This window comes from Elephantulus edwardii, unplaced genomic scaffold, assembly GCF_000299155.1.
Source record: "Elephantulus edwardii isolate Elephantulus edwardi_28Jun2011 unplaced genomic scaffold, EleEdw1.0 scaffold00071, whole genome shotgun sequence".
In the NCBI taxonomy this organism is placed as follows: domain Eukaryota; kingdom Metazoa; phylum Chordata; class Mammalia; order Macroscelidea; family Macroscelididae; genus Elephantulus; species Elephantulus edwardii.
The window spans coordinates 6,614,005-6,621,756 of record NW_006399821.1 but is presented as its reverse complement, the minus strand read 5'-3'; the positions used below and the strand labels follow the sequence as shown (position 1 = coordinate 6,621,756).

The 7,752-nt window shown below is 39.5% G+C and overlaps 1 pseudogene; it reads right to left on the bottom strand.

Moving 5' to 3' along the window:
• Positions 1-7,210: 7,210 nt before the first annotated feature.
• On the bottom strand, positions 7,211-7,696 carry LOC102873110 (annotated as a pseudogene).
• Positions 7,697-7,752: the final 56 nt, after the last annotated feature.

Below are 7,752 nucleotides of genomic sequence, written 5' to 3'. Positions count from 1 at the left end.
GCAATGAATGAATGGAAACCCAAAATCTCTGTAAATGTTCATTAAAATTATTAAAATAAAATAATTTAAAAAAAAAAAGCAAACTGAGGGGCAATGAGGGAGGAAAATGTGAAATAATGAATGAAAAATCCAACTTTTCTGAAAACTTTTGTTAAAATAACAATTAAAAAAGATAAAGACTACAAGAAACAACACATGATCAAGAGGCAATGGTGAGGGGAGCTCTGGTGGCCTAGTGGCAAGAAGCTACACTGCAATCCCAGAGGTACATGGTTTGAATCCACCAGATGCTCTGCCGGAGAAGGAGGAGCAATATCCTCCTGTACCAGTCAGATCTCATTTGACGGTACACGCACACAAAATTTAAAAAAAAAAAAGAGGCAATGGTGATGAAGGAGGAAGCTCAGGCTGTTCTGAAGGACTTGGCTAAAAATAAAGCCCCAGGAATTGATGGAATTTAAATACCTTAACAAACAGATGCTGCCTTGGATGTGCTCACCAGGTTGTGCCAACAAATCTGGAGGACAACTACCTGGCCAACTGACTTGAAGAGATCTATATTTATTCCCATTCCAAAAAAGGGTAAATAGACACTGAGCGAAAATTATAGTCCAATATCACTATATCACATGCAAGCAAAATCCTGCTGAAGATTATACAGAAAATACTAGAACATTACATTGACAGAGAACTACCAGAAATACAAGCTGGGTTCAGAAGAGGCTATGGCACTAGAGACATTATTACCAATGTCAGATGAATCTTGGCAGAACGCAAAGAGTACTAGACGGATATCTATCGGTGTTTTATTGACTATGCAAAGGCATTTGACTGTATGGATCACAACAAATTGTGGCTGACCTTGAAGAGAATGGGAATCCCAGAACGTTTGATAGTACTTATGTGAAACCTATACTTGGACCAGGAAGCAGTCCTCAGAACAGTGCAGGGAAACAAGTTCAAAATCAGAAAGGGAGTATGTCAGGGATGCGTCCTTTCTCCGTACCTTTTCAATCTATATGCAAAACAGATCATTCAAGAGTCTGGGCTTTATGAGGAGGAATGTGGCATTTTGAAAGAAGACTTACCAACAACTTGTGTTAGGTAAATGACACAATCTTGCTTGCTGAAACTGAAACATGAAGTGCTTGCTGTAGAACGTCAAGGACTATACTCTTCAATATGGATTGAAGCTCAAAACCAAGAAGACAGACTCTCACCACTGGGCCAATTGGCAGCACCACAATGGATGGAGAAGGGATTGATGTTAACAGGTATAGCTTTCTCAGCTCCACAATCAAATGTCTTGGCACTAGCAGTCAGGAAATCAGAAGATGAATTGGATTAGGTAAATCTGCTCAGAGGACCTTTCCAGAGTACTGAGAAGCAAGGAGGGGCCAGTATTCTGTTTAGAGACTAAGGTGCACCTGATCCAGTCCACGGTCTTTACAATTACTTGCTATGCATCAGAGTTGGACAATGACTAAGGATGACAGAAGAAGAATTGATGCCTTTGAGTTGTGGTGCTGAAGAAGAGTCTCGAATATGCCCTGGACTGCCAAGAAAACAAATAGGTCTGTCTTGGACAGGGTGAAACCAAGTCTGTCCTTGGAGGCTAGAATTTTAATCTCTGTCTCACATACTTTGGGCATATGGCCAGGAGGGACTGATATTTGGAGAAGGATATCATGCTCAGAAGGGTGGAGGGACAGCTCAGGAGAGGAAGAACCTGGATGAGAAGGATTGATATAGTAACTAGGGCAAAGAGAGTAGGTGTGTCAGAATTAGAGACTGGCTCAGTACAGGACAGGCTTCAGAGCTTATGGCACACAGGGTCATTATCAATTGCAGGTGACTCGATGACATATAACAACAACAACAATCCAAACCATAGTATGTGTCATATGCATGTGAAAATTGGACAAACAATAAGGAAGATCAAAAAAGAATTAAAGCTTTTTATGGCATGGGCAAAGAATATTGGATATACCATGAACTGTAATATTTGTTGGAAGAAATGCAGCTAGAGTGCACTTTAGAGGCAAAAAATGGTAACATTTTGTTGCACATATTTTGGGCTTATTATCAGGAGGGGCCAGTCCTTAGAAAAGGACAAGACAATTGAAATATAGAGAGGTTAGGAAAAATAGGAAGATCCTTAATGAGATGGATTGATATGAACGCAAAATGAGCTGAAGCAAAGTAGAAATTGTAAGGATAGCACAAGATTGGCTGTTGGCCTATTCAGTAGAGAGTTTTGCTGTTAAGTCAAAGGGTACACCTCTCTAACTGTATCCTCTTCGAGAGAAAGACAGGCAATTTCCTCCCATGCAATTCACAGTCTTGGAAACTCAATGGAGGTTCAGCTCTAAGTTGGTTCCAACTCCATGACAACGAGTTTAAGTCTTTTAATGACTCAGAGCCAGCTCAGTGGTACCCAAAAACAAGAACAAGGACAAGATTTACATTTCATTCACTTTATTGAAGACTTCTATTTAACATTTATTCAGCAATGTAGTTATTTCAGTCAGGTTTAGACAGGATACCTAATGAGTCAACCTGCTAGAAGTGAAAGTTTAGCATGAATAAGCCCAAACAAATCTGTAATGGTCAGAGAAAATGATCCAAACTTTACCTCTTCTCAATAATGAGTTGCTTATATGAGAACCCAAATAATAACAACATCAAGAATAATGAATAATAAATTTCAAGTGCTGTTATTTCTGGCATGCTGACTATCAAAGGTGAAGGATGACTTTTTCTAAGTGATCCTTTCAAGTGAAGGATATATTGTTTTAGTGTAGAGGTTAAGGTAGCCCGCCAAGACTCTTCCAGCTCAAAGATGAATTTTTCAGGATCATTTAAAACCGTTCCAAAGACAATAATACTCAGTGCATAAAAGATCCTAAAAGCACAATCTCTATGGCCAAGAATAACACAGAGTATTTTGAATCCTTTGGTTGCTCTCTCTCCTGAGATGTAGTGTTGCACCTGCTCACGACCTGAAAAGCATGACTTCCACAGCCACAATATTATAAGAAACAAAATGGATTGAGTTAATTTGAAATGCAGATTTGAAACTGCACCCTAATTGCAACTGCCCCTGTGGTTTTTGCTGTGAATCACAAGCCATCAAATAAAAATTAGAAAGATCTGAACTGGAGTTACGAAAGCAATGAAATAGTTTTGCCCTAGATTGGAGTGAGTTTTAAAATATATGCAAAGACAAGGAGGAGACATACCAGGAATAAATGAGACCGATATAAATTTTTTTCCTCCCCTTTGATAAATACCTTGTTTCAGATTCTACAATGTACAGCCTTCACTGTGGTGAAGTGGTAGAGGGAGAGATAGTATATGTTAATTTTACTGTGGATAGTGTTTTTCAAAGACTAAGTGACAAAGTTGCTGAGCACTTACATGCTGAGTTATAATCTATGAAGTTAGATGTCCTGAACAACTTGATCTAGTGTGGATGATGAGGAGTAGCTAAATCAATCATATGCTCTCTCAGGGTTTTTTACTATAGGGCAGACAGACATCAGAAAAGTCCATTTGCAGGAACAATTTTGATAAGGATAATTTAAAAATGGTTAACAGTCAATAGCAACTAAGTTAAAAAGAGAGAAAAAGTTGAGGTTTATTATATTGAAAGTTCAGGCATGCTTATGCATGTGTGATCCCAAAGATTATTTATTATCACCAAGATCTTGCCCTACTATCACCTACCACCTTCCTATTTAAAATGAGCACTACTTTCATGGTGGCAAGATAGCTCCTGCCAGCTTCGGCTTAGACCTACCACTCCTCCTTTTCCTCAGGTCCTGTTTGATTGCAGTTAGCTCACTGACCAGAAAGTGGATCAGTTTATGTGTCCAGGTCAGGAGCCCATGTTACCCATGGATCTGGGTACAAGGTGGTCCCATCAGAATCATGGACTATGCAGAAGATGGAGAAGGCACTGTATCTGGGAAGAAGAGCTGAGAATGGGTTGACAAAGACCACAGGTGTTGTGTTGAATTCTGTTTTGTTTTTGATTGTTTTGTCACAGAATGCAACACAAAGCAAGAAAGTGGCACCCTGCCTTCTCAGACTCCCCCACTGGCAGCAGGGACCAGGGGTGGGCTTTTCACTTACCAGCTTTCCTACAGGCTCACCACTGAGTGCGAGTACTCAGGCAAGGTACTGAGGCCCTCTGAGGAAATTTCTTTGGAAATTTTACTGTGCCTTATTCATTTGACTAAAGGGTTTTTCCAGTCAATGGTTTTCTAGCTCTGTTGAACCTTGCGGGGAGCTGTGCTACTAATGAAATCCCCTCTGAGAAAATAATTTGAGAGCAAAAAAAAAAGCTTTGGTTGTTACTTGGATTGTGTAAATGTGTACAATCATGGCTGGGCCATATAATAACTTTTTCTGGAGCTGACATACTTGCTTTTGCTGGCCCCTTTCTCCATAAGTACATTAAAATTGTATTTCATGATTTTTCTAATAAAGAAGAATACAAGCCAGATTGAATGTATAATGACTCATTTTATTATTATTAATTATTATATCCATTTTCCCTCCTGATTGCCAAATAAATGAAAATTACAACATCTTCATGAATTATTTTTTTTTTTAATTTTCAGGAATTCTTAAAATATCCTAGGCCCTTCCTTGGCACAGTGGCTGCTGCTCTTAATAAAGAATTCAGGCTGTTCTCTGTAGGACTTGCAGAAACCTAGTACCACACTTTAGCTGTATAAATCTGAATAATAGCAATATTAAAGATCTTACTTATATGCATGAGGGGAGCTCTGGTGGTCTAGGGGGTAAGCAGTTGTACTGCCAACCCAAAGACAGGTGGTTTGACTCCACTAGCTGTTCCATGGGAGAAAGATGGGTAATCTCCTCCTATGCAATTTACAGTCAATGAAAACACTGTACTGTCAGTTATGGTTGGTTCCGACTCAATGGCAATGAGTTTTGAGTTTATATACATGTAGACATTATGCTATGATTGACAGTATCAGGATAGATTTTGAATTTTTTAAAAATGATAAATGTGACACTGTTGCTGTTGTTGCTATGTATCATCAACTCAGAACTGATTAAAATCTGACCCTCTAGTGGGTTTTCAGAGGCAGTTAATGGCCTAGGAGAAAACTGCCCATCTTTCTCCCACAGAGCAGCTGGTGAATTTGAACCATATGCCTTTGAGATCGCAGTGCACCTTCTTACCATGAGGCCACCAGAGCTCCCTCTGAAATGTGACACTATTTCACTTCGATTTGCTATCCCTGCTATAGCAGACCATTGTAGTAGGTGTCAGTGAGCCAAGCATGACTCATAACAACTCTGTAAACAACAAATCTGAATCCTGTCCTATCCTGTGCATTCTTACCATCTCTAACATAAAAAAGCCCATTTCTTCAGTCACTGTGTCAATCCACCTGGTTGAAGGTCTTCCTCTCTTTTGTCACCCCTCCACCTTTCCAAGCATGATGTCACTCTTCAAGGAATAACCTCTCCTAACAACAAGCCCAAAGTATGTGAGATGAAGCTTCATCATCCTTACCTCCAATAAGCCCTCTGGCTGTTCTTTCTCCAAGACATATCTATCTGTTTCTTTTCCCTGGCAGTCAGTCCATAAGATATTCAGTACTCTTCTCCAAAACCACATTCCAAAGCCATTCATTCTTCTGTTATATTTATTCATTGTCCAGTTCTCACATGTATGGCAAGTGACCAAAATAACTATAGCCTGAACCAGGTGTACCTTAGTCCTCAAATGGACATTGCTCATAAATACTTAGGATAGGTCCCTGACTACAGACTTTCTCAATACATCCCTACCCCGTGACTGCTGGTACCAAGTGTAATGATCATGGATCCAAGTAAGACAAAGCTATTGAGAGTTTCTGTCTTTTCTCCATCTATCACGATGTTGACTATTGGTCCAATTTTGTTGTTGTTGTTGTTGTGATTGTTAGGTGCCATCAAGTTGAATAAGAATTGTAGCAACCTATGAACAATAGATCTGAACCCTGTTCTATGCTGTGCCATCTTCACACTTCTTGACAAACAAGAGCCCGTTACAACTGTTACTGGGTCAATCCACCTGGTTGAGGGTCTTCCTTTCCTTTGCCAACCTTCTATCCTTTCCAACATCATGTCCTTTTCCAAGGAATAGCCCCTCCTGGCAATATGCCCAAGCTATGTGAGGCAAAGTCTCATCATTCTTATCTTCAAAGAACTCTCCAGCTGCACCCTCTTCAAGACACATCTGTTTGTTCCCTTGGCCATCCATGGGAAATTCAGTGCTCTTCTCCAACACCTCAGCTCAGTGATATGAGTTCTTTTTTTCCATCATCCCTATTCTTTGTCCTGCTCTCAGATGTACAGCAAGTAGTAAGGATTTTTGTTTTCTTGATTTTGAGTTGCAATCTATATTAAAGGCTGTAGTGTTTAACCTTCTGCAGTAAGTGCTTCAAGTCCTCCTCGCTTTTAGAAAAAAAGACTGTGTCATTTGCAAAATGGAGGTTATTTATGAGTCTTCTCCAATCCTGATGCCACATCTCTCTTCATAGAGCCCAGTTTCTTGAATGACTTGCTCAGCATACAGACTGACTAGGTATGGAGAAAGAATACAACCCAGATGCACACTTTCCCTAATTTTAAACTGTTCCCTTGCTCTATTCACATAGTAGCAACTTAGTCTAGGTATAGGATTTACATGAACACAATTAAGTCTTCTGGGATTCCCATTCTTCTCAATGTTAGCTATAATTTGTTATGATTCACACAGTCAAATGTCTTTTTATTGTTAATTAAACAGAAATATATATTCTTCTCATATTCTTTGCTTTCAGCCAGATTCCAACTGACATCAGCAATGCTATCCCTGGTGACATGACTTCTAAATTCTGCTTGAATGTTTGATAGTTCTCTGCCTATGTTTTGTTATAATATTTTTTAAAAATTATATTTCTTTTATATTGGTTTGCATACAAAATTCTTATATGGAGTGTTTTGTTTATATACATTGTGTTTCACACATTGCTCTTTTCACAGTGTGTTTCATTTTTATATGGTTTTTTATTTTCATTTCCAGGTGTGGTTTTTTTGTTTGTTTGTTTTTTTAATTTTTTTTTCTTAATTTTTTTTCACTCTTATTTTTAATGTTCCAAGTTTGCCATCGCAGGGCCAGTGCTCCCTGCCAGACTCAGGTTTATAATTTTTCAATTGGCTGGTGAGGCCAGTAGGGATACTTAGTCTTGTCTAACTTGGTTTCCGGGAAAGCTTCATTCAAGTCCTCAATGGTCATCTGCTCGAACGGAATGATGTTCCTCAACTTCTCCAGCTGCTTCTCGTACTCCTCAATCCTGGTCTTGGAGAGAGACACAAACTCCGCACAACTCTTCATGTCTTCTTTTTCTTCGTCATCTACCAGGTCTGTATACTTATCCTCTGGCACGGGAACCTTCAGGGCGTTAAACTTCTTCTCAAAGTCGTCCACTAAGCCTGCCTTGGCCACGTTGGCCTTGTAGTAAGCCCAGTCGATAGCTGGAGGTGCCTCGGGGACAGCAGCCAACCTGGCGGTGAGAATCTCATTCCAGGATTTCAGGGAGTTAGCAATAGCCTTCTGGTTTCGGGGTATGATCTCCCCAAAAGCTACCCAGTCAATGGCTTTCAGAGTAAGTTTTTGCCCAGCCATCTTTTTTTTTTCTATGATTATATTTTATTAATTTTCATAAACATTTACAGAGATTT